The sequence below is a fragment of the Oryctolagus cuniculus genome, chromosome 20, assembly GCF_964237555.1.
Source record: "Oryctolagus cuniculus chromosome 20, mOryCun1.1, whole genome shotgun sequence".
Taxonomy (NCBI): domain Eukaryota; kingdom Metazoa; phylum Chordata; class Mammalia; order Lagomorpha; family Leporidae; genus Oryctolagus; species Oryctolagus cuniculus.
This window is the reverse complement of record NC_091451.1, coordinates 22,818,958-22,844,229: the sequence shown is the minus strand read 5'-3', so window position 1 is coordinate 22,844,229 and position 25,272 is coordinate 22,818,958. Positions and strand designations below refer to the sequence as shown.

Here is a 25,272-nt window from a genome sequence, read left to right as displayed (position 1 = left end):
TCCCTTCTCCCGTATGGCTGTCCAAGGACCCCATCTTTACGCAGTAGGAGTAGGGTGATTTTGTTTGTTTCTTATTTTTACTTATCTCTATTTTCTAATTCTTGGACACAATAATTCAGGTTCCCAATCCTGGCCTCGCATTAAAATTACCCAAGGGACTTGGAGAAAACTCCATAGATGGCCTCACTGGTAGTGGTCTTAATGGATCTGGGGCACATGCTGGGCCCCAGGATTTTTTTAAGCACCCACAACTTATCCTTTCAGGTGTGCTTAGCTGGCACCAGTCTTCCCAACCTGTTCCTGTTCTCTTTATCTTCGGAGCCCCTGAGTTCGGTGGCTTCAACTTGAATCTGCCTTTGAGTTGCTCGGGCATTTGTTAAAACGCAGGTTCTGGTGCCAGAGGCGGGGGGGGGGGGGGGGGGCGCGCAGCGGTCTGCATTCCTAAATGGATTTCCAGGTGATCCTGCTGTTGCTGACCAGAAGTCAGTCTCTCTCTTCCTGGGGTGGGCGCTTAGCCTTCAACCTGCCAATTCCGATGCGGGGCTCCCACCCTGGAGGACCTGGGCTGCATTCCCAGCTCCTGACTCAGCTTCCTGCCACTGCAGGCCCTGGGAGGCGGTGGTGATGGCTCAAGGGACTGAGCTCCTGCCTCTCACGGGGGAGTCCTTGATTGAGCCCCGAGCTCCTGGCTTCCGTCTGGCCCAGCCCCGGCTGCTGCAGGCATCCGACGAGCGAACCAGCAGGTTGGCTCTCTCCACTCTTTCTCTCTCTGTGTGTGTCTCTCTACCTAGCAAACAAACGAATAACAGTTTAAAGAGAAGACTTCCAGGACAGGTACGTGGCTTGGAACGCTGCGTCTGAGCTGCGGTGCCAGATCTCAGTCCAGGCTACGGTGCTTCTGCCACAGCTTCTGGCTGGTGCAAACTCTGAGAGGCGGCAGAGGATGGCTCAAGCACTTCTGAGTCCCTGCCACCCACACGGGAGAACTTGATGGCGTTCCGGGCTCCTGGGTTTGACTGGTACAGCCGTAGCTGTTGGGGACATTTAGGGAGTGAACTGGAGGATAAAAGAGCTCTCTTTGGGGGCTGGCACTGTGGTGTAGCCACCACCTGCAGTGCCGGCATTGGTTTGAATCCTGGCTGCTCCAATTCTGATCCAGCTCTCTACTATGGCCTGGGAAAGCAGTAGAAGATGGCCCAAGTCCGGGAGACCCCGAGGAAGCTCCTGGCTTTGGATCAGCCCGGCTTCAGCCTTTGCGGCCATTTGGGGAATGAACCAGCAGATGGAGGATCTCTCTCTCTCTCTCTCTCTCTCTGCCTCTCTGTAACTCTGCCTTTCAAATAAACAAATAAATGTTTAAGAAAAAAACCTTTCTTAATCTCTACCTCTCCAGTAAAATAAAAATAAATACATTTTTTTGCGAAAGAGACTTCCTTTGTTGAAGGTCCAAGCATGAGCAGACCTTGGTGGCAGAAACTCTTAGTTACTGAGCTCTTGTTCTGGGATGGGCTTGGTGCCAGTGCTGGCCTGCAAAGCTGAATCAGCCCAGCCCAGCCCAGCCCAGCCTCAGCCTCTCAGAAGCTGACAATTAGCAGTGATCTCCAGTCTCTCTCAGGGGGCTGAGCGCCTGCAAGTCCCATATTAGCTTCTTTTAGGTTTCTGAAAACAAGACCTGCTCGGGCGAATGCAGGTAATGGGGCTTCAGCAGTAGAAAAGAAGCGGTGCTCGCCTTCAAGGAGACAAAGGCAAATATTTGTGAAACTGCTGTGGAGCCTGGCACAGAACATGAAAGAATCATTGATGAGGGGAACCAGGCAGGGGAAAACATGGGCATGTGCAGGCCGGCGTTGTGGCATAACAGGTTAAGCTGCTGCCTGCGACGCTGGCATCCCATAGGGACACAGGTTGGAGTTCTGGCTGCTCCATTTCCGATCCAGCACCCCGGAAATGCGCCTGGGAAAACGGCAGAAGCTGATCCAAGTCCCTGGGCCCCTACCACCCTCGTGGGGTCTGGATGAAGCACCTGGTTCCTGGCTTCAGCCTGACCCAGTCCCAGCCATTGTGGCCATTTAGGGATTTAACCAGTGGATGGAAGATCTCTCTCTCTCTCTCTCTCTCTCTCTCTCTCTCTCTCTCTCCCCCTACCCTAATTACACTGCTTTTCAAATGAATAAAATAAATTAAAAAAAAAAACTATGCATGGACTTTAAAAGTATTTTTCAAAAAAAAATGCATCTTTTCATTCCATTTTTCCATGGACTTTTTGAAGAATCCTCATCAAAGCTTCCAGGATTCGGCAGAAAGCATGGGAGGAGAGCTAGTGTGAGGAGTCTGGCACAGGAACTGTTCTACCACAAATATCTCCTCCCATGCCAGGATGCACCTGCTGCCCCACATGTCAAAGGGCTGAATCTCCTTCTCCTCCTTCTGAATTTGGGCTGATCTCATATCTTGCTTGGACCAGTAGAAGCAGTGGAAGGAACAATGTGACAGATTCAGAGCCAGCCAATATGGAGTCTGGCGGCTTCTGCTTTGGTTCCCCTGGGAGCCAGCTGCCATGTATGGGGTCCTGAAACCACAACGCTGGCCACAGCGGGAGGCCATGCATTGAGCACTGAGGGGCCAGGTCTGTAAGAGAAACCCTGGTCCTGCCCTCCTGGTACAGCCACCAGCTGAACGCAGTGACCCCAGCTAACCCCATGTGGAGCAGAAAAACCACCCAGCTGAGCCCTGCCCTAATTTCTGACCCACAAAATCATGAGAAATTATAAACGCCAAGAACCTAAGCACTTGAGCCCTCGTGTGCTGCCTCTCAGGGTGTGTATTAACAGGAAGCTGGATGGGAAGCAGAGGAGGCACAACTCCACCCCAGGTACTCCGATTTGGGATGCAGGCATCCCAAGTGGCAACTCAACCTGCTGTGCCACAACCCCTGCTCCAGGAGCTGTTATTATCAATAGAGTGCGGTCAGGGATCCCCCAACTCTTTTTCTAATCCATATAATTAATTTCAGCCCTTTTCTTGATGTTCAGAAATCACTACCTGTCTAATAAGTAAACCATGCCACAATCCTATTTAGAAAAATGTAGTGGGAAAAGGCTAATCAGGGTAGGCTTCCTGGAGGAAGAGCTTAGCAGGCTTCTTCTCTTTTCAGGTGAAGAAATAAGACTCAAATGCATATTTTAAAAAATTGGCTGAGGTCGCAAAGCCCTAGCAGAGAAGGGCTTGTGTCCTGACCTGCCTGGCCTAGAGGCCGCTGCTCTTAGGGTCCTGCTGTGGTTTCAGGCTGTGCATCGCAAGACCTGGGGCAATGTGGTCTGACCGGCCTTTGCTTAGCACAGGTACGGAATCCTTTCAAATAAAATGAAAATCACAGTACCTTTTAAAAATTATATGCTTATCAAAAAATACCCTCCTCATGATCAAGTCCAGAGTCTGCTAAGGCCTTTGCATGTATCGTCCCACCACACCCCTTGGGAGAAGGGCTGGGTGCTGTCACCTTAGGAGCTGCCTGGGCCTTGCAGGGGACTCTGTGATTTGTTGCTGCATTGTGTGTGTATGTGTGTATGTTTGTGTGTGTGACTGTGTGTCTGTGTCTGTGTGTCTGTGTGTGTGTCTGTGTGTGTATCTGTGTGTGTGTCTGTGTCTGTGTGTATCTGTGTGTGTGTCTGTGGGTGTGTGTGTTGATATGTGTCTGTGTGTTTGTGTGTGTGTCTGTGGGTGTGTGTTTGTGTGTATCTGTGTGTGTGTCTGTGTGTGTGTGTTGGTATGTGTCTCTGTGTGTGTATGTATGTGTGTGTCTGTGTGTGTTTGTCTCTCTGTGTCTGTGTGTGTCCGTGTGTGTGTCTCTCTGTGTGTGTGTTTGTGTGTGGTCTGTGTGTGTCTGTGTGTGTGTGCACTACTCCTCCTCTCTACAACACCTTAGGAACAAATAGCAAAACGTGTGTGCACGGGAGACACTTCTAGAAATCAGACTGCCCCCCACCTTTGCTGCACATCCAGAAGCTGATCGCTTCTCACCAATGACGCCGCCGCCACCCTGGTCCCAGCCACCATCTCTTCGCCTGCGCCCTGCTCTCCTGCAAAGGGTCCTGGTCCTGTCCCAGTGTGGGGCAGATGAAACCACTCCCCTGCTCAACCCCAGCAAGGCTCCCAGGCCGGGAGCACGGACCCCGCCCCATCCTGCACCTCCCGCTCCCCTCGTTTCTTCTTGGACCACATGCCCCGCCCCCCCAACTCTCACCAGGCCGGCCTCTCTGACCACCCGGCCGGCTCCTGGTTCAGCACTGGCTCTGCCTGGATCTTCTCCTACCGGGGAGCTCTGTGGCTCACCCTCTTGCCTGCGTTAGTCTTTACTTGAACACTATCTTCCTTTACACTTTTTAAAACTTCTTTTTATTGATTTAAAAGGTAGAGAAAGACAGAAACAGAGGTCTTCCATTCACTGGTTCGTTCTCCAGAATGCCCACAACAGCCAAGGCCAAAGCCGGGAGCCTGGAACTCCATCCTGTGGGTGGCAGGGACCCAGGCATTTCGGCCATCACCTGCTGCCTTCCACAGTGCCCTCTGCAGGAGGCTGAAAGAGGAGTGGAGCCAGGATCCAAACCCAGGCTCTCTGAAGTGGGATGCGAGTGTGCCAAGCAGTGTCCAGGGTCAACACTTCACCAGATGCCCAGCCCCCAAAGCATCTTTTCTTAGTGAGCTCGCCCGTGGCAGCCAACTGAAAGCTGTTCACAGACACCCTTTTTTGCTTTGTTCCACTCTGTGTCTCGTATCGCCATCAAACAGCACACGTATCCCTCCCCACCACCACACATGCTAGCGTGCAGGCACCAGAGGGCCAGGGACTTGTGCCTGTGGCTTCTGTTTTGTTTACTGCTATTGCCCCATACCCAGCAATAGCTGAACAAAAGGTCGTTAGATGAATGAATATGAAAGTACACACACACACACCCTCAGATGATATCACAGACTTCTTCAAAACTAGGCGAGATTTGAGGCAGACTTTGCGCTACGCAGGGCTGGGCCGCTGCCTGGGTCACCACATCCCATGCTGGAGAGGCTGGGATCAAGTCCTGCCTCTGCTTCTCATCCAGCTTCTTGCTAAGGCACCCGGTAGGCAGTGGGTGACAGCGCAAGTCCTTGGGTTCCTGCCACCCATGGGGTTCCGTGCTCCTGGCTTTAGCCTGGTCCAGCCCCAGCTATTGTAGGCATCTTGGAAGTGAACAAGAAAATGGAGGCTCTCTCTCTGTTGCTCTTCCTTTCAATAAATAAATAGTAAGCTGCACCTAACTTGGGTTGTGCATTGATGTAGGTGTTAAGGCATTCCTCTAACGTTGGTTGGTTTCCAACCATTCTCTCTCTCTCCTCTGTGTGTGTGTGTGTGTGTGTGTGTGTGTAGGTGTGCTCGTGTGTAGATTTGCATTGCACTGATGGCCGCTGGGTGTAGAAACTTTGGATTGTGGTCATGGTGGTGAATGCTAACACAAGTTCTACTCCCTGCCTGATGTGAGGCCTCGAGGTCCTACCAGGCGAGAAGGGCTCACCTAGTGGGCTGGGAGGGGACAGATCAGAAGGCAAATGGTCTCCTCCAACTGACACCGCGAGGCTGACCAGTCCACTTGAGTCAAGGAGCAATATCTGTGTCGCCCGGAACGTGCAGCAGGGAACCTGCGGTGGGGACCACACAGGCACCATCTGAGGAGCTGACCTGCCGCTGCCACTCCCGTAGCCTCTTATTAGGACTCCACAGGGTGCCCTGTAGCAGAGAGGAGTGGGGCCGGGTCTGCTGGGGTGGGGGAGACCTGGGGAGACAGGGCCTCTTCTGAATGAACCCCTCTGGGGGCAGCCCAGGTTCACAGGGATGAGGTTTCCCGTGAGAAAAGATGGCTGTTGGCAGTGGTTGTTAGCTCCATGCAGGAGACAGACTCTGAGATCCACTCCCAGGGTCTCCACCCGCAGGACTTGGGGGGAAGGGGTGGAGGAGACTTTTGTGTTACAGGTTAGGAACCTGAAGCTCAGAGAGATGATGTCCCATGTCCAAGGTCACGCAGGTCCCAGATGCCAGGACCTTTCTTGATTGCTCAATTCCATGACACACAACTGGTTCTGTAGCTGGAACACATGGGTGGTCTGGGCTTGATCTTGTGCCTGGCTGACTCTCCAAACCTAGTTCATCTAACGGTGTAGCCTGTAGCCCACCGAGACCCTGGCGGTGTGCCTGCCACCTGGTGGGTGCCCTGTGAATAGCAGGTTGACTGACCCGCGGCCCAGCCCCAGCAGGTTCTGCTAACAGGTGCCGGATGAGAGCCGCCTGAGCAGAGGAGCCAGGACTTTCGCTCCCAGCCAGCAGGGGGCGTGCACACATTGTTTTCTCGTGGGCTTCCCACTGGCGTCGCCAGGCCCCATCACAAGAGATGTGACTCCGGGGTTTGTGAGACAGAGAGGGTCCTTCTCACTCAGCCCGTTTGATAATCAGAAGCTGCAGATTGTGTGGTGCTCCTTGGCAGAGGCTCTCTGCCTGGCCAGGACCCATTCACACTGAGTGCATCCCACCCAGGCCCTGCGCGAGGCACCTGGCACCCACTGTCACCTCCAACTACCACAGGCACCCACAGCAAATTTCACCAACAGTTGCCAGGCTACGATTCTTAGCTAAATTACAAATGCAAAAACTGAGGCTTGGGGTTGGTAAGGGACTTGTCACACCACCCTCCCAGGTCATGGGACTGGTCAGGGGCTCCAGGGATGGATGGATAGGAAAGACCTCCCCTCCCCGGTTCTGCCCTGGTGTCTGCTGCCTGCGGTCTGTCCCTGGTCCCCCAAGCTCTGGGAGGGCACCTTGGGCACCTCCTCGACCTGGCACCCACCAAGGGGTGGGCTGCATGGTGGGGAGGGAGTAGGTCATAGTAGGACCAGCCGGGCCAAGGTCACTGAGCTCCCAATGGCAAAGGTGGAGCCAGGCCTGGAACCCCCCCACCCCGCATGGCTGGCCTTGCTGCAGCCCTCAGCAGATCCTGTTTTCGGGGGCCCGGAAGAGCCTCCTAACGCATCCCTCGCTGTGCTCCGTGGCAAATCCTGCTCTGGCCTTTCCCAGGCCCAGCCTTTGCCCCACTTCTGTAGAGCCTGTCCTTCCTTGAGTTAGAAACTCTTTCTCTCTTTTTAAAACATATTTAGCTGGAAAGCAGAGAGAGAGAGATCTTCCACCCATTGGGTAGCTCCCCAAAGGCCCACAACAGCCAGGACTGGACCAGGCCAAAACCAAGGGCCCAGAACTCAATGCAAGTCTCCCACGTGGGTGGCAGGGATCCAAGTACTTGAGCTGTCACCTGCTCCTCCCAGAATGCACATTAACAGGAGGCTGGAATTGGGAGGGGAGCGCGGATGGGCCCTGGCACTCTGGTATGGAACGTGGGTGTCCCAAGTGGCATCTAAGCTGCTGCTCCAAACACCTGGCCCCTCAACTTGCTTTCTTTAGCTCGTGAACGCTGCACTCCTAGCCGGCCAGCCTGGTCTCAGCTCAGCTCTGCAGCGAGTGCCCCAGGCAGGGTGTGGCGGTGGAGGGTGCACTGGGCCAGGGGAGTTCGAGTCCTCCAGGGCCATTACCTTGCAGTGGGACTCAGGGAGGCCAGCTTACCTCTCTGGGCTGAGTTCCCACTCTGGTCTAGACCAGGGGTTTCCTGACTTTGTCTGTGGAGTCTGCCTGGGGGCGGCGTGGGTGTGGCCCTGCCCTGGATCTCACCCAGCAGGCTGGGGTGGGGTGGGGAGTTTAAGGCCATTTGGAGGCCCTTTCTACTTGAATCTTTTTTTAAAAATTTATTTATTTGAAAGGCAGACTTACAGAGAGAGAAAGAGAGAGAGAGAGAGAGAGAGAGATCTTCCATCTGGTGGTTCATTCCCCAAATGGCTACAACAGCCAGGACTGGGTCAGGCCATTGGTGCAGAGGCCCAAGCACCTGGGCCATCTTCTGCCGCTTTCCCAAGCACATTAGCAGGGAGCTGGATCAGAAGTGGAGCAGCCGGGATCCATACTGGGATGCCAAGCACTGCAAGCTGAAGCTTGAACTCTATGAGCCACAGCGCCTACCCCTCTAGTTGTTCTTTGTATCTCTCACGGCCAACAGCGAGCAGAAATATGGAGTCTGGCATGAGGTCCTGGGGACTGACATTAGGTGGACAGAGTCAGAGTCAGGGCCTGGGACAGGTCTCTAAGGTGAAATCGGCCTTTGGTCTTCAGCTCTGCTGCCACCACCTCCAGAAGCCCTCCTGGCTTACTGCCGAAGCGAGCCTCCAGCTGTCCACACCCTGCTATGGATGCCACAGTCTCTTTGCACAAACCCTGGTCTGTCCCTGGCCGCCAGGGCTGCCCATGCGCATGGGAGGGCACATGGGCCTGGCAGACCCTGGTGTGGCTGAGCCCTTCAGCAGTGGGGTTTGGAGAGGCCCTGGGGCTGGCAGGGAGCTAACTCCTGTGGCCCGGTCAGTTGGCTGAGAGCCAGGTGGACTGGCCGGTCCCCAGTCCCCAGAGGCAGGCTTCCCGGGGTGGCTCAGGAAGGAAGGTGTTTTATGTCCCGTCAAGCCACAGGCTGTCTTCCCATTGCAGAGTCCTTGTTAGTTCTGCTTCCAAACCTTGGCTCCTTCTGGAACTGCAAATCTTGCCCTAGCCTCCCTCCTGCACAGGGCTTCCATGCCACGGGGCCATCAGGGAGCACCTGCCCAGCCCAGTGTGGTGGCCCACTGCTAGAAAAGCCTGTCCATGAAGCTTCTAAATCTGACCATAGCAGGTGAAGGCAGAGGTAAAAAGGAGGACCATTCGGGCTGGTGCTGTGGCGTAGTAGGCTAAGCCTCTGCCTATGGCGCCAGCATCCCACATGGGCACTGGTTCCTGTCCCTGCTGCTCCTCTTCCAATCCAGCTCCCTGCTTATGGCCTGGGAAAGCAGTAGAAGATGGCTCAAGTGCTTGGGCCCCTGCACCCATGAGGGAGACCCAGAAGAAGCTCCTGGCTCCTGGCTTCTGATTGGCTCAGCTCTGGCCGTTGCAGCCATCTGGGGAGTGAACCAGCGGATGGAAGACCTTTCTCTCTCTCTGTCCTTCCTTCTCTCTGTAACTCTACCTCTCAAATAAATAAGATCTTAAAAAATAAACTAAAAAAAAAAAAAGGAGGAACATTGCTGCAGCCCCAGGAGGTTCCATCGGGCTGCTCAGCTAAGACAATGCTGGAATTTCATTGTCATTGTCATTGTCATTGACAGCACAGCACCCACCTGCCTCCGGACTGCTCTAAACTGTACTTCCTCACCATCTGCCGGCGACACCCATCTCTCAAATTGGAATTCCTGGCCTTGGTACTGGCTCCAGCTTCCTGCTAACATGGACCCTTGGAAACAGCAGTGATGGTGCAAGTGGGTGGGTTCATGTCACTCACATGGAAGACCTGGATTAAATTCCCAGCTTCTGGCTCCCGCCCAGCCCAGTCCAGTCCTGACCACTGATGGCACTGGGGAGCCCTCACTCTCTGCCTCTCAAATAAGTAAATAAATAAAAATAGTTAAGAAATATGAGGGCGGGTATTATGCTGCAGCTGGTTAAACTGTTGCTTGGGACACACACGTCCCATATCAGAGTGCCAGGGACTGAGTCCCACATTTTTGGGGCAACCCACTTCCTGCTAACACGCATCCTGGGAAGCAGCAGGTGATGGCCCAGGTACCCGATTTCCTGTCGCCCACATGGGAAACCTGGATGGAGTTCTGGGCTCCTGGCTATGGCCTGGCTCAGCCCCAGCTGCCACAGACATCTGGGGAGTGAACCAGCAGGTGGAGGTCTCTCCCCCTTCTCCTGCCCATCACAAATAAATGGAACTTTCTGGAAAATTGTAAAATCTGTCTATCTTTAACAAAGAAGAGAAGAGGGAGTGCGTATTTAGCCTGGTGGTTGAGAAGCCTGCATCCCACCCTGGGCCTGGTTTCCACTCCTGGCTCTGGCTCCTGGCTCGGTGTCCTGCCAGTGCAGACCCTGCGAAGCGATGTGATGGCTTCCTGCCACCCACACGGGGTGGAGCTCCCAGCGCCAGACCTCAGCCCTGACAGAGGAATTCGGGGGTGAACTCGTAGATGGGAGTGCACAAGTGTTCTCTCTCTCTTTCCTTCCCCTCTCAATCTACCTCCATTTCTCTGCCTCTCAAATAAATAAATGCAAATTTAAAAAAAAAAAAAAGAATAAGCGAGAAAAAGTGTCCTTTCTGGACAGAGACAAGAGCCAGCTGGGGAGTGAACCAGCGGATGGAAGACTTCTCTCTCTCTCCCCCTCTCTCTCTGTGCCTCTCCTTTATCTGTGTAACTCTGACTTTCAAGTAAATAAATAAACTTTTAAATAAATAAATAAATAAAAGCTAGTGTTCACTGAGTGCTTGCTATATTCTAAGCACATCGTCTTATTTAATTCTGACAGCAAAGCTTGTAAGGAAGGTTTAGGCTGCTTTGTAGAATGCCAAGGCTCAGTATGTTCATCGGATGAAAGCAGATGAGGAAAACAGGAGGTGTGGAAGCTGGCACCAGCCACACAGTCCGCGGAGCCAGGATTTGAACCCAGGGCTGTCTGATAAGAACTCTATCGAGTCCAGCAATTCTGCGCTCTACCTCTGGCCACCGCTTATGGGCTGAGTGTCCTGAGAAAGCTACTGACCCTCTCTGAGCTCTTCACCTATAAAACGGGATAATAACTGAGCCCCGGGATTAGCCGTGGATTAGATAAGAGGTGCCTGATGAGTGGTAGCTGTTCCTGTCATCGCTGCTATTCGCGTTCCAGGGGCTGGGCGGCTAAGCGCCCTCCCAGCCAACTGCCAGGAGGAGCTTTCTAGAACCAGTGTGTCCTGCACGGAAAGGAAAGAGATTCTCCTGCAGAGACCATGGCCGTGGTCTTCACGTTGGGGAGGGCGGGAGAGCGAGGAGCCGAGTTCCCCAGCTTCCAGCCCTGCCAGCCTCTGGTTGCTCCCCCTTCTCCTGAGGTCTCTGGACGGAGGCCCTGGAGGCCGGCTCTCCCCTCCTGCAGGGCGGCCTCCTGATAGAGCCCTTCCCTGATGGCCTCCATTGCTATAAACCCGCCCGCATGGAGTGTGTGAGCTGCCTCTGCTTTCAGAGGCCACAGCCATCAGCGGTGCGTCCTCCGACCTGCTGTGGGGCCACAGCGTTCTGGATTCAGGCGCAGGCAGCTTGGTGTGTGATCTGGGGCCCAAAGGCACCTGCGCCGGCATGGGCCACAGGTGGGCACCACCAAGGGGAAGCAACAACCCAAGACACTTGTTGCCTTCCACGCCTAGGTGGGGGCCCTTTGGGAGAGGACTGACCGCCCCGGCTTCTCCATCTTTAAATCAGAGTGTTGTGCAGGCAGAAATTACAAGGGCTGCTAACCCGGGAATGCAGTGTGAACGCTGGCACCCAGCTGTTCCCAGCACATCCCTGGAAGACAGGGTGCCTGGGCTCACAGACATCACAGGGGCTATGCTAATCCGGGGCTGGCCGGCTCAGCCACACCTCTGCTTCAGCACTTTTGGGTGCTCACAGATCTTTCCGCCAGCGTCTGTGTTCTGCCTGGCTGGACTCTCGCGCGAGTCCTGGCTGCACCGCCCCCTCCCCGCGGCAGTGTCTCTGAAAATCCTGTTCAGCCCCCTCCAGAGAAAACTCAAAACACAGACACTCCTTATGCATTTTCCTGGAAACATGCTATAGCTCCAGCCTGGGAAAGCTTCCAAAAGCTTCCCGAACCAAAGATAACAATAATAATAATAACATAAAAAAAGAAGTGAGGGAGAAGCGAAGTTGGGGCAGGCGCAGCTGCTGATTAATGTTCAAGGGAACAGACTTGGTTTGCAGGGAAAGGAAAAAGGAGGGCTTTCCAGGTCAATTTAAACATTTGTGCTGCTTTCTCTAAAGGCAATTTCAGAATGGTTGGCCTCCCCAAAGCTGATGTTTTGGAATCTACCCAGAGGGCAGAAAGTTACGCTCCCTCCCCTCCCCCATCTGGCAAACTTTCACCCCAGAGGCCCCCACTTCAGAGAGAAGGACTTCCCCAGCGAGCCAGCGTCCCTGCCTCCCCCCCCCCCCCAGCCTTCTGACCTATGAGGAGTCAGGTTTGCTGAGCCCGCAGCTGCATTCCAGCTGTGGGGCTATTATGAAACACTCAGGAATCCTCTGGCTGCAAAGGTAAGGGAGGAATGTGTCCTAATGACAGCTGAGGGCTGGCTGGGGCAGGGGCTGGAAACAGAGCCTGGCCAGGAACGCATTCCCGACTTCGGGCTCTCTTTCCAGTTCTAGGGAGCGGAAGAGCCAGCTGTTACCCTGGAGACAGCCTTCAAGTGGTCTCCCGGAGGTGGGAGGTGGGAGGTGACGGTGCTGCCCTGCCTGACCCCATCCCCACTGCATCTTGTGAGGACCAAGAACATCTTTGCTGCTGACTCAGCAGCTCTCTGTCTTTTCAATTAAATCGCCGCATCTTGCTCAAAACAAGCCTTTGGAACAACAGAGTGAACAGACCCCGAATTCAGGAATTTGCCAGCCGAACTTGACTCCTGCTGGCAGGTTCCAGTGTCTCCTAGGAGGTCCCCTGCCCCTCCAAAGATGGAGTCTTTCTTTGCCTGAGGGTTCAGAGAGGGGGACTCGCAGACCAACGAGGATCCTTTAAGTATAGAGAGGTGGTCCAGGCAGGGCAGGGCCCAGCAAACAGCTCTTAGGCAGCCGCACCCTAGCGGCTGGCAGCACCACTGTCCCCGCTGAGGGCGCGGGAAGTCTGCAGCACCACTTCCCTTTCCGGGGCTGTCCCATGCACACCCAGGTTGGCGACAGTCTGCCTGCCCACCTGGCTTTGGAGCTCTGTCTTACCCTGCCCTTGGAGATGTTGTACCTTGCCACTGGCATCATCCGCCATGCAGACAGACAGCAACCATCAACCACCGCAGGCACGCTTTGAGAACCCAGTGGCCGGGGTGAGCTGTTCCATGTCGCCCTCCATTAATTCCTGGGCTGAGAGCAGATCTGGGAAATGGGTAGAAGCGGAGATGGCCTGTGTCCCAGGGGGCCACCCAGCTACAGCAAGAGCCTCCCTCTTGTCAAATACTCCCTTCTAACACGTCCAGGGCCACCCTCTCTCCCACCACTGGCCTGGCCACACCCACTTGGCAGCCAGGTCTTTGGAGCTTGCCCCTCACCCAGCAGGACCCCTTGCAACTTTGAGACCCTAGGAGGAAAGCTCCAGGAAACCCCAAAACGTCTTCCCCTTCCTGAAAACAATGGCTTCCAGGGTCTGGGCCAGACGCACTCCCAGCACCCGAAATAGACTCATTGTCCTCTTGCGCAACATCCAGGAATTTGGTGAAACTCATCATTTTTCAGGTTACCGATAATGCAAGTTTGGAAACTGAAACAGGAAGGAACACAAGCTGAAAAGGCTTTTATCCAGCCCACAGCGCTCCTCTCTCCAGATGCAAGAGTGAGTGAGTGTGTGTGTGTGTGTGTGTGTGTGTGTGTGTTCCAGCAGTACTTTGGTGGGGTTAAAATTAGCTGGCAGCATTCTGGTCACATGCTAGACAACAAAACAAAAGAGAGTTGTTCCCCAGGCCGCTCCTGAACTGGCCCTGGACAGATCTTCTAATCCATGGAATTCTGGGACACTGGCCCTTCAGGCCCTGGAGTAGAGGGACCCGTCTCAGCCCGGACACCCCTCTGCTGCCAGCCTTGCCGTAACAGGCACAGCACGGGCCATGCCAAGCCTGTTTGGAATCTTGGGGCTTGTCTGGGTGTGGGAAGGTACTCAAGGGCCCAGAGTGGCTTTTGCAAATCTCACCAGAGCCTGTAAATAAGCTAAGACCGTGAGGGCACGGCAAGAGCAAGGGCCATGTTGGAAATGTCAACGAGGGCAGACAGGGACCACTGGGCTGCCGGCCGCCCCTGGCACGCTGAAGACACACAGACACTCCTAGCTGAGCTGTGGGCGGCGAGCGCTCAGGACAGTCTTTATCTCCAGAGCCCCGTGATGGGAGCACGTCCCCAGCTGCTTTGTTCTTCCAGCTTAAAACTGTCACCAGAGCCTTGGATGCGGCGCGCCCGTGGTTCACACAGCCAGGAAACACGCCTTGCGCTCAGCACGGAAACATGTCCGCCAACCTGGGAAAGGGATTACCACCACGAAATACGCCCTTGGCCGGCCAGAGCTTCCCAGCCGCAGGAGCCAAAACCCAGCGGCCTGGATTGTCAGGGGGAAGGTGGGCGGCCAGCGGGTGGGGGTGGGGTCGCTCTGCGAGTCACCTGATTTCTGCCTCCAAGTCCAATTTAATTCCACGCCGAAATCCATCTCAAAACGTCTCCGGGGCCAACTGCTCCTAAAAAATCGCGTTTTAACACTCTCCCTTCAGCTCTGTGCCTGCTGGCAAGGTGAAGCAGATGGCTTTGCTGATTAATTTATTTCTTTGGAAGGGGCTACTTTGGAATCAGGAAACTCCAGCGAGACGGAGGGCATCGCCCTGAGTGGCCGGGCCAGAATCGCCGTGACAACCATGAGCAGACACCCAGAGACAGGCGGCTTCAAAGAAATTGCATCTAAGCCCCAGGAACTTGGGGGGCCACTGTCAGTTTCTCCTCTGTCCCGGCCTCCCTCCGTGTCAGATGTACACTTTGGAAGAAACAGCCTCATTGGGCTCAGCCTTCTATGGTGCACAAGGGTTTGTGTGAGTTGTGTAGGGCTCCACAAACCAAACAGGCCTGTGACTTGAATCTCCTCTGAGCCCCTCATTATTCATACAGACTGAGACAGAAGGAAATCCACACCGCCATGCCTGGCACATAAAGTCCTCTTTAATGAACATACCGCATTTTTCAATGGAACAGCCTCACGGTGTTAAAAGTACATAAAAGATCGGAAAGCCGAAACCCTAGATAAACAGTGCGCTGAAATGTATTTAGCAGAAAATATTGAAAGCTACAGGAAAAATACGTTCCCTTCCTAGGATGTGAATGAAGGCCCAGGATCAGGAGAGCTCCAGGAAATAGTGTGCTGAGAAGGAGGGCCGCTCACCCTTTTCAGCCCCAGTGTAAATAAATCACTAACCCGCTTTGATTTCCATAGGCCTTGGCTGGAGCGGACTATTTCGGTTTTTTCCTCCATTACACAGGCCACCCGGCGAGCTGGCATTATATACCTGAAAATATAGCAGACGTGAATGTGCTGTTTTGTTTCTGTGTGTTGAATCAGGCTGTTTCACACAGAAGCTTGTGCAAAATGGGGCAGGGGGTGGGGCGGAGGTCTAGGCTGATGCAGGCTCACAGAGTCACCTGAACTCAGCACAGGTGACAAATCTCCTCACCTTGGATCACCCAGAGGAACAATACCCTCTGTCCCCATTGCTCAAGGTGATGTCAAGTTCATTCCGGAGCCCAGGGTTCTAAGGGATTCGGTTTCTTAGCCTGCAATAAGCCTCTAGCTAGACCCAGATTTCTGGGGGGTGGGGTGGGGGTGGGGGTGGAGGTGGGGGTGTGTGGGGGAGGCAGGGGACAAGGAAAGGACAGGCTGCCACGGTCCTTCTGATGGATGCAGCATGATGTAAGTGGCTGGCTAAAATATTTGGCATCCTTGCAGTTTTAAGCTGCCAGCTAAATATTATTAAAAAGATAAAATACACGCAAACTGTGCAGAATGTAGGGCTGCTGTGTTTACATCCGGGTTTTGATGACTCAAAGACTTACACTTGGGCTTGCTGCAAAGCTCTATGAAAAACACAGCTTTGTGCAAGCCCCCAGGGAGCAGGAAGCAGGGCTGCAGCGCGCGGGGGGGGGGGGGGGGGGCGGTGTCTGGGGAGGGAGTGGGGGACGTGACCCACCCAGGCGCAGGGTGCTGGGGTCTGTGCTCCGGGCTGGCTGCGGGGGTCAGACTGCGCTCAGCTTCGGAACCAGAGCGGGGAGGGTTAACCTTTTTCCAGAACATTTATTTCCCCATCTCACCGACTAGAGGGAGGAGGAGGGGGAGGCAGCGAGAGCCTGCCGCGCCGAGAGGCTGCGGATCACAAGGCCATTCTGATAGCCTCCTGTCCCCATGGCAACCGCAACGGCATTTATCAGTTCCTTCTGCGCACAGGCACAGCAAATCTGCATTGCACATGGCAGGCTTCCAGCATTTCAAATGAAAGAGCACTTTGAACGGCTGCCAAGTTTGCAAGGAGCAGAACTGTCAGGGCTGCTTAAAGCTGGCAGTTTATACTGGGGAGGTTTTCGCTTCCCAGCATCCTCCGGGCCTGGCGAGCAGCCAAGTACTTAGCGGAAGCTAAAAAGTAACTCGCTCCCCGCCCCTCCCCCGCTCCCGCTCCCCCCGCCCCGCCCCACGCCATTCACCGCAGTGCTCTCAAAATTTTCCACATGTCCTGTGTCACCAGTGCAGACTGTACAATGAAAACCAGAGCGCTGGCTGCCCACGGCCGGGCTTTCATTAATTACAGGGGGTGGGGGCGGGGCGGGGGAGCTGGCAGGCTGGGATCAGACCCTGACAGCTGTACCTGCCTCAGCCCCTAGCCACTGGGTGTGGACGTGTGTGCATTCCTCGGCCTTAAAAGCGCATCGATGAAAATAAAAACAAAAGCAGCTTCGGAACTGCAGACCCTCGGAGCAGCAGATGGGGTGGTGGTGGTGGTGGGTGGGTGGTGGTGGTGGTGGGTGGGTCGGGCTGGGGGGCGGAGGTCTCGCGGGCCGTGTTGTTCAGATGCAACCTTTCGTAGGCAGCGGGGAGGAGCGTTGTTTCTGGGAGCTGAGCCGGGTTCTGCAGCAGATGTCACCGATGGGGAGGATGGGGAGAGGGTTTTCAACGGAAAGTTTACCAGATAGCTGGACCCGGTCGGCAGGACCGCTCAGAGCACCAGGGCTGCGCTGGCAGAAAGTGGAAATTGGCAGTCTTCCCTGTGCTGATTTTTTTTTTTTTAACGAAAATCTACACTGAGATCAAGGGCTCAGGCTTTATTTTCCAGCACAAATAGAACAAAAATTGTCTGCCGCTTAGGCGGTTGGATGGAGTTCAGGAAAACTATGTCTGGCATTAATTCCAAAGTGCAGGTTTTGGTTCAAGGGAGGCCCATTAATTTCAGTAAGCTGTTCCACTAGTCCAGGCCCCGCTGTGGAGGGACTATTTATTACCTTTTGCTAACCTGGTGTCTGCGGAGTTGTAGGGAAAAGGGGAGGGAAAAGTACCTAGGGTGGGGATGTCGCCATCTCCGAGCAGATGGGGTTTGCACCGTTTCTTTTGGGTCAAGTATGACAGAGAGATTTCTAACCTGAGTTTTCTGTTATCAGTACCAGTATATAGATTTTTTTTTTATAATCTATCTTCCAATGAATTAGAGAGAGAAAAAAAATCAGGGTGGAGAGGAGTCTGGTTTGAGCAGCTAGCTACCCACTTCCCGCCTCCTTTGGATGGCGCCCTCCCAGCCACAGGGGTGTTTTGTGCGCCTGTCCTGGGCTTCCAGGCTTCGGTCGGGCACAAAGCCCTGACATGATTCACCCTGGCCATCGCGTCTAAAATACACCAAGACAGTCAGTTTTGGCATTTGTTCTCCCTTAGGAATTTTACTAACTGCCTTAGAAAAGCACATAAATCACTCCCCCCTCCCTTTCTTTTTTCCATGCTTCCTCCCTGTATCCCTACGGCACCCCCCACCCCATTCCATCTTGATGTCATTTCAAAGAGGAGGATAAAAAGAAGGGATTTGTCAGGGGGTCCAGTTTGTGTGTCTCGCCAGGCCACACACACACACACACACACACACACACACAGACATACACACACACACCCCAGCTGAGAATGTTAATCAGAATTAAAAGCCAGTCAGTACCATTAAAGCATCAAACACGGGGCCTGGAGGAGGAGGGGTTGTGGGCACTGGGGGACCGGAGAGAGAGGGAATGAAATATCATTCGGTCCCTCCACGCAGCCTTACTCAAATAAAGGAGTGGCAGGCAGCGGTAGCCCGGATTTGGTCAGCTTGTCAAACGTCAAATTTATGGGGCTTTCCTTTTCACCGCCCCCTCCCCCGTGCGCGCCCCGCCCCGCCCCTACGCGGCCAAGTTTTGTGCGGTTCCCAAGTGTGATTAATCTCTGGCAAGGGCCAGAAACAGGAGTAGGCTTCTTGGCCTCGCGTTCCGGTAAACAATATGTTCTTGGGAAGAGCAGGGGAAGGGGGCCGAGGGGGTCATCTGTGGGCATGGCGGGGGGCGCTCCGAGGAGGAGGAGGAGGGCTGGAGGGGGAGGGGGAGGAGCCTCCTTGGGGTCGGCTGCCAGGCTTGCGCTCCCGGGAAACGCCAGCGCCCCTGTTTCGGGCGCGTGGTTTGGGTGTGGCTCAGGTTGCCTGCCCTGCAGAAGCCGAGCACACACTGGTTTCTTTCTTACCGCCACTTTTCGACGTCTAGGGGACGACGCGGGGGCACCGAGGGCTCGGAGAGGAGAGAGGGGCCCGTGCGCCCCGAGGCTATGGGCGGCGCAGGCCGGAGGGCGCGTGTGTGCCGAGCCCGCTTGCGCCCAGGGGAAACCGAGGCAGCGGCGGCAGGAGATACCGCCAAGCGGGACAGGGAAAGCCGAGGCTGCTGCAGACAAAGGGAGAGACGGTCTTCCTGCGTCAGAGCTCGCACCCTGGCATCCGTGCGGGAGCCAGGCAAACGGCGGCAGTGTGAGAGGGAACCCGGAGCCCAGAAGGCTGTGCCCTGCTGGAAGGTGTAGGGTGCAGACGCCCCGAATCAAAGGTGGATAAGCGGCTACCTTTTGGGAAAGGAACGGAAAAACACTAATAAGGGCCAGAAGCCTGCTGCTTCTCCGGTTGAAACACAAACCCATTCCTACCTCCTGCCTCTCCTTCCCAAGAACACATCCACCCAGCTCGCTCCTCTGCCCTCCATCCAAGAAGCCTCACCAGGCTCCCTTCCCTTCGGGTTTAATTACATGAAAATGCTGAACAAAACCTTGTAATTACACCCTTAGTCTCCGCCACTCAGGCCCAGCGCACTTCCTGCCTCGCTTTGTTTTTTAAAGAAGAGGTCATTGGCTCCTTTCTTTCCAAATTGCCCAAAACAACAACAACAAAAAGTAAAAGCCCCAGATAAATCCCAGGGCTAAGAGCCTCACCACCAGGGCTCGGGGAGGGAAAATCCTGGTCTCTCTAGCTGGGAGAGATGAGGAGAAAACAGCCCAAGCTGGCTGGTGTCTTGCGCAGGCTCCTAGGCTGTGGCAGCATGGGTGTCCCTACCAGAAGGGCACGGAGGCAACAGGCTGGCCACCCCTGGAGGCAACCCGCCGCGGCCCAGGGGAGGATGGTGCGCAGGGCTTAATGTCAGGCCCAGAGGGAGTTAGGGCTGCAAACGTGATTCCTGCCCGTGGCTCGCTGCCTGGCCGGAGCCCTGGGCCTCTCCACAAGGAATTTCACAGCAAGCCCCTGAAGCAGGGGAACAGGTTTGAATATTGACAGTTGGCAGGCAAGGATAGGAGGTCCCTGGAGAATAGATTGCTCCAAGTCAGTCACGTGGCTCATGGGAGTGTGGAACAAGCACTGTCTCCCATGACTCTGGGCTACTGCGTCAGAAAACTAGGACACCTAGGAGAAATGGAAGCTTCTCGATTCTGGGCTGTGCCTTGGTTCATCCTTAGATCCTCCAGCCCTGAGATGGAAAGCTCTCCCTAAAGGAACAGTTGGATAACAGAACGAACGGCAAATGGACAAGGAACGGGGATGGGGATGGGCAATGGAACCCCACCAGGTCGGTCACCAGGCAGCTTAAGCTTCAGCTTTGAAATCAAATGTAAGCCAAGAGGACAGTTCCACAGCCACACCCCCAAAACAAAGGGGGCTAATTTATGCTGAGCTCTGGGTCTGGCCAGAGAAGGAAGTTCAGGGGTAAGCTTGGCTCCTGTCAGGCTTGGGGGCTGGGCACAATGTTTCCTGGCGTTGTAGCTCCAGGAATGCTGAGGCCAGGTGCAACCCATCTTTATGCCTGCCAGGCTGGGGGTGCTTGGAAGCAGCAGCTTGCACTGTCATTGAGTGGCCCAGCCTCCCCCACCCCCGAAAAGGACAGCACACATCTGGTGAGCGGCCACGCAGTGTGCCCTGAATTAGGTGAAGGCAGAAGCTTGTTAACTCGTGTGAAAGGATGCTGGGGCCTGGAAAGAGGCTCCTTCCACTTTAAGACACTCCACTCATTTCCTCTTTCCTCCCTTCCTCCGTCAGCCCGTTACCTGAGTGTGTTCTAGGCCTTGGGCATCCTTCTTGGCCCCTCTGCCCAGGGCCAGGACTGTCTCAGGGGAGGCCAGGGAAACCCGGCTACCTAATGCTGCAAGCTGGATGGTGATCCATTGATGTGTAACCCCAAAACAACAAAGGGGGCTAATTCATCCAAAACCTCACATCTCCTGGGGCAGTAACCTGTGAACTCCTGTGTGTGTGTGTGTGGGGGGGGTTACTTTCTTGCAGTTTTTTAGAAGCATCTGAACAACCTCCCTCCTCCCCAAAAACCAGCCACTTGGCAAGATGTGAAATGGAGTAACAGGTTTGCAGCCAGACAACCTGGTATCCAGTAATCCAGGCCTCTGGGCCTGCTTTTCTGCCGAGACACCTACCTCACAAGGGCTGGCATGAGGTGAGATAACGTCTGGGCACGTGCCTTGAAGGCGTCATTATCCTGTGCACCACCACCGCCTGCATTTTCTTAAGCATATTATAACACCGCCTTTTCCATGAAGCCCAGTAATGCAGGCAAAGGGCAGGGCCACCATTCCCATTTTACAGAAACTGAAGTTCAAGTGATTTGCTCAAGGTCACACACAGCTCCTTAGGGTCTGCCAAGTCCAAGTTGAACGAGGTCATGTAAATAAACGCCCTCTCTTCCTCCCTCTCTCCTGAGTTTCCGGTTGAACTATACCCAGCCCAGGCAAATCAAAATATTTCAAAGTCCGGGCTCGTCCAGCCCCATCAGGCACGGCAGCGGCGGCTGCACACGAAGTGTACGCGCCGTGACCGAGGGACGGCCAGGCCGCGGGGAGGGGCCTCCCGCCCCGAGGTGCCGCCTTCTGCCGGCCCCAGCAGGAAAGCGCCGGCGGCTACGGGTCTCCGGAGCCTGGGAGTGGAAATCCCCCCGTTGGTGCGGCGGGTGGGAACCGGCTGGCGCTGCTGCTCCCTGCATAGCGGGGCGGAGAGGAGGGTCCGGGGATAGGCACACCTGTGGCGCTGCCGGCCACCCCGCCAGGGGGTCCGCTTACTCGCTGTCCAGGTTTCTTGGGCTGGGGGTGTTTGTTGTAAACCGAATGGATCGCTGAATGGCACCCCTGTCTGCTCTTCCCCGCGTTTTCCTCTCTAGGCCTGCTCCCTGGGCGGCTTACTCTGGGACTCTTTTTTTTTTTTTTTTTTTTTTATTCCTCTCTGTCTCTTATTTTTGGACCTAAAAAACCACTAAAGCTTTTTGCTGAGCACAGCGCAGGGCTCCCCGGTACCCTGGCACGCGGGCAAGGAGAGGAAGCAGGGAGGAGGCAGGAACCAGACGCGACTCTCCCCACCCCTACCCGCCCTTCTTCCTCTTGCTGTTCCCCGCCCCTCCAGGAAGAAAGCAGTCGGAGATCCGATCGCGATCGCCGGCTGCGGCCCCTGTGCCAGCACCAACCACTGCGCCCGCCCTCCCTTTCCTTCCACCCAGTTTTGCACGGAGCGCCTGGCTGCCCGCGCGCCCCAGGCTGGGCAGGTCCTGGCGGGCGGCGCTGGCTCCCCTCCCCCGGGCTTCTCAGCGAATCACGTTGTTCCTGGGATTTCACGCTCGAGTGGTACTTGCGTAACCCTATGCCCTGGCCTAAGTTAATGCTTAAAAAACAAAACAACACAACACAGCCCCAAACAGGATTAATCCTTTAGGGAAAGGCAAATACTTCCGTCAGGGACCTGGCCCAGGAGTCCAAGTGGAAATCACCTTGCTCCATTCCCCACCCTCCTCCGCAGCCCCTCTGCGCGGCTCTGCAGGCCTGGGGCGCAGGCCGGCCCCGGGATTCCTGGCGCGCGGGGATCCGGGACCCTGGAGAGGCCAGAGGAGGGCTCAGCGCAGACGTCTGTTTTCAGCCACTCTGAGGCGGCTCTCAGAGGCCAAAGAACGGGTCTTGCTTCCCGCGGGGCTGAGTGTTACCAAAAAAGGCCTTTCTCTCGCCGGAGCGCTTGGCGGCGCGCGTTGCAGCGGGGTGACGCGAGGTTCAGCCCGGGCCTCCTCGAAGGCTGAGCCAGCTGGCTGCGGGAATGCCAGGCCCAGAGCACCCCGCCTCCCTGCCCCCATCTCTGCCACAACACGGCGGGGGGCGAGAGCGGGGAGGCTGCAGGGAGCTTGCAAGTGTGTAGGCGCCCAGCGACCTTCTCACCCCAAACGTGGAGCGAGGGCGCTTGGGAAAGGGCAAGGGAGAGCTGACCTGCTCCAGTTTACGGCAGGGTGAGGCTGCCAGCTCAGGCGGCGAGCAGAGGGAGGCAGCCGCAGTAGCAGGCACTTGGGGGCACCGTGCGGGCACCTCGAGCAGATCTGTTGCCAGGCTTTCTCAGGTTGAGCACCCCCACATCAGTGCGTGTTGGCGGGGGAGGGCTCCATCTCTCTCACAATCTCTCTGACACATCCCCAAACAGCTCCACCTCGGTTATGCAGCTAAGCAGCAACTGATCAACAGAAATGATGGGGATTCTTGGAGGGGGCAGGGTAAAGAGAGAGCGGTGCTTTTTAAATTAGAGGATCATGAGAGCCTAAGAAAAGTCTGTTTAAACGCCCATGGACGTCTGCTTGAAGATGCTGGTGTGTGTGTGTGTGTGTGTGTGTGTGTGTCTCCTTCAGTAACATCGAAGACAGAGACAGGGAGACACATATGTGTGTGCATATCAAACATAACACGGACACAGCCTCCAACTCGCTTTCTCTAGCAGCCTGGCTAGAGGGCTGTGGCTAGTTCACCGTTTCCCCAGCATTTCTGGTTTAATCAAAGGAAGGGCTGAATAAATATTAAGGTAAAGAAATGGGTCACACAGCTGAGCCGAGGAGCCCCAGGTTGCCACTCGCTCCAGGATGGTGTGGTGGGGGAGGCTGAGGCATGGCTCTTACCAGAGGAACCACTGCTCTGAGCCAGCAGGACAGGGAGAGTTTATTATTGCTGGGGAGTGCACCGTGAGCTCACTGTTTTGCAAAAACAGAAGTCTGGCTGCTTTGAGAGGAAAGAGGCGGCTCCCTAGGGCTCTTCCTTTCCCCTGTCTCCCCATCCCTAACCCCCCCTCCCCTGCGGTGAGTAGGAGGGGGGTGCTGCAGAGTGTTGGACAGGGGGATATCTCCAGAGGTCAAGGGTGGAAATATACAAATATAAGCATTTCTTGTTGCTTCAACTTAACTTTATTATAATCAACAGCAGTAAGAATGATTCTTAGGTTTTATACAGTTAACAAAGCACTTTCACGCGTTAATCAGTAACAGTAACAGTATCAATACCAATACTAACCGTAATGTGCTGACAGCTTCCTGGGCTCCACATACTGCATGGGATATTTATGTCACAGTCCTGGCAGAAGGGGAGGCTGGGGGCCCGTTAGGAAGGAGCCTTTGCATACCTTTTTATCAAAGACTGTCTGCAACCAAGAATGGGGGCTGATGGGAATTCTGAGCACCCCAAAGCACCTCCTGCAGCCCTAGCTTTTGAAAGCCATGTCATAAATCCGAGTTACTGCACTTAGAGCCATCCCCATTGGCTGCAGGCAAGTTATTTAACCTCTTTACCTACCTGGTCTGCAAGATGGGGCTACTAACACAATCTCCCTTGTAGATAAGAAGGGTCCAATAACATAGATAATGGAACCTTAATAATGTAGATAATACACTCTCAATGGAGGGCATATTAACGGCAAAGCAAGTAAACTCCCGAGTGCAGTGTCTGAACCGCAAGCTTACGATGAGAAACACATTGGAAGCTCAAAGAATCCCCCAGGTTGACAGCTGTCACTCCATTCTACAGATGGAAAACTGGAGTTCTGTAAGTAACTAGTTCAAAGTGCCAAAGGCAGTGAGTGACAGGAAATTCTAACCAGGTGGGCTACACTCTGGACCCTGAACTCTCATCACAGTGCCTCACCTCCTCCAAGCTTGGGGGCAGGGAGGGCCATTGCAATTCTCACGAAATAAAAACAGCAGACCTAATAACTAGAAAAAAAAATCCATTGAAATGCCTTAACTAGAGCTATGACATATCTCTTCTGCAATAAGCAATAATGATGAGCAATGATCTTGTAAAAGAAAAAAAAAATCATGGCCTTACTCAGCCTTCTGGGGCACTACAGAATAAAATCGCAGCACGTGAGAGCCCTTGAAGGCTGCAGCCCTACTCTTCAAAAAAGCTCTCAGCGTTACCAAATGCTGCCCCCACCTGCTTTCACAAACCCGGAAAAGGCACTCACCTGTTTGGTCTCCGGCCCCTCCCCTCCCCGCCCTCCCGCGCAGCTGTGCGCAGCCCGCGGACCGGACTGTTTTCCTTAAAGGCCTCCGGGCGCTCGTAGTTTCTCCAGACATTCAGCCAGAATTTTCATAGTTCGGCTCGGGGGAGGGGTGGCTCGCCCTGAATTCATTTAGCGCCACCACTGAAGCTCGGGTTCCTAGAGCAGGGCACAAGAACACATCGCAAAGGCGATTTCTGGAAGACTGGAAAACAGCTAATTTAACAAGTGCCTCGGCATCAGTGGTGCCGAGGCGGCTCCCCGTGCGCAGGGAGGGAGGGAGGGGCGAGGCGACTGCAGGTGGAATGGGTGGGGTGGGGGTTCGATCGCAGATGAAATGAGTAACACCTTATGTGAAATTCTCAGCGAAAATCCTGAAACAGGACATTTAAATGAGGGCCTGGGGTGGGGAGGGGAACGCGGATCGCCAACCACGCCTGCGGTTCCTGCAGGCGTTTCTACTTGGGAAAGCCGAGCAGGGAGAGGAAAGGTCATCGTCTGTTTCATTTCCACCCCCAGCCCCGGACTCGCAGCCTCAGCTCGCCCAGCCCCAGAGGTCGTACACACACACGGCGAGGGGGAGGGGAGGGCGGCGGCGCGGAGGAGGGGCCGGCGGGGAGGAATCTGGGCGTCCTGCCGCGCATGCGCCCTTCCAGAGCAACAAGTGGGCTCCACAGACAGAGGAAGTGTAAAGGGGGGGGGGGGACTGGTGCAGAGCATGGCGGTGACGTCAGCGCTCCGCCCGGGCGGCATCCCGCGCGGCCAAGCCGGGGAC

The 25,272-nt window shown here is 55.0% G+C and overlaps 1 long non-coding RNA gene across 2 annotated transcripts; it reads right to left on the bottom strand.

Annotated features, from left to right (window-relative positions):
* Positions 1-14,822: 14,822 nt before the first annotated feature.
* LOC138847171 (uncharacterized) lies at positions 14,823-16,252 on the bottom strand. Of its 2 annotated transcripts, none has more exons than XR_011384819.1 (2): positions 15,867-16,252; positions 14,823-15,188 (listed from the first exon to the last, which is right to left on the bottom strand). It is a non-coding gene; the product is annotated as an uncharacterized lncRNA (long non-coding RNA). The 2 variants fall into 2 exon arrangements; XR_011384818.1 differs by lacking the exon at positions 15,867-16,252 and adding an exon at positions 15,354-15,488.
* Positions 16,253-25,272: the final 9,020 nt, after the last annotated feature.